The sequence below is a fragment of the Frankliniella occidentalis genome, unplaced genomic scaffold, assembly GCF_000697945.3.
Source record: "Frankliniella occidentalis isolate FOCC.00 unplaced genomic scaffold, Focc_3.1 Scaffold127, whole genome shotgun sequence".
NCBI lineage: Eukaryota > Metazoa > Arthropoda > Insecta > Thysanoptera > Thripidae > Frankliniella > Frankliniella occidentalis.
Genome location: NW_026267254.1, coordinates 40,340 through 41,516, shown reverse-complemented (window position 1 = coordinate 41,516; position 1,177 = coordinate 40,340). Strand labels below are relative to the sequence as shown.

Genomic DNA, 1,177 nt, shown 5'->3' with positions numbered 1-1,177 from the left:
GTCACCGGCAGGAGAGGTTTCGCGTCCATGGAGCTAGTATGTAGTTTCTATTCTACATCCATGTTCGCGTCACGCATCGGCAGCTCGCCGCCGTGCACGCATGCCGCCTGTCGCTCAAACTCCTGTCGCGTTGAGGCTGGAGGTGAGCGCGGGATGCGCGAACGTGTACGACACGGGCAGGACACGCACACTTCATAGCAGAGGGTCGCTCGCGCGCCGCAGTGCGTCCAAATCAATTAAAGTCGCGACTTGCGCGGGAGACCGCGGGACCCGGGAGACCGCGGCGGCGGCGGTGCGTGGGTCCGAGCCGCGCCGGGGCGGGCCGGGCGGGGCGGCGGGGCTGTGAGTGTGGGTGCGAGCTTGGTGCGAGCAGGGAGGGGCGGGAGCGCGACGGACGATGCCAGGCCGTGTAAAGTGAGTCATTTAAGGGGAGGGAAGGGAAAGGGCCCCGGCTGCAATCACCCTCCCTCTCCCCTGCTTTCCTGCGCCTGCCCCACACGACTCGCCCGGCGTATGTTAGAATGGACGGTTTGCACCGCCGTCGAGTATAGTTTTACTGGTAGAAAAAAAAATCAGGCAGAACACGAGTACCCAGTGAAATTGACGAATTTATCAAAACCCTAATTGTGAATCTTTTGCAATGTCTTGGTGTGTGTGTGGGAGCTTACCAGCACACCACGGCACAGGGAGGTGCGAACACGGCTCGAATTATTGGACTCGATTGAATGCTGGCCCGACGGAAGGAGAGCGAAAAGCGGTGGGGCGGGGCGTGGCGGGGCGTGGCGGGGCTTGGTGGGGCACCGCAGTGGACCGGACGCCAGGCGCCCCGTGGACGCGGCGGCGTGGCGAGCCGTGGCGGCAGAGCAAGAGGCACAGAGGATGGTGTGAGTCTCTCGGCGGGGTGCGCACATAAACCGCCCGAGCCGAGCTAGCGCCCCGCCGCGCCGCGCCAGGCCGCATTTCGTCGAAGCAAATTAAAGCTCGACCCGCACCGCACGTCGTCCCGCAGCCAACATTGTGAAGCGGCTGGGGGGGCAGCGCCGGGGCGGGGGCCCGCCGCCGCCGGCCCACGTGACGGAGTGACAAGTTACATCCGCTAATCGGAGGCCTGCCTTATCGCCCAGCCCCACCGGCGCCGTCCTGGCCGCGGCGGGGGAGTGCGCGAACGGCGCGGGCA

General features: G+C 65.5%; 1 protein-coding gene across 2 annotated transcripts in view; it reads left to right on the top strand.

Annotated features, from left to right (window-relative positions):
- Positions 1 to 1,177, top strand: part of LOC113211262 (noggin-like) — a 25,088-nt gene that overhangs the window by 4,655 nt on the left and 19,256 nt on the right. The window lies entirely within an intron of this gene.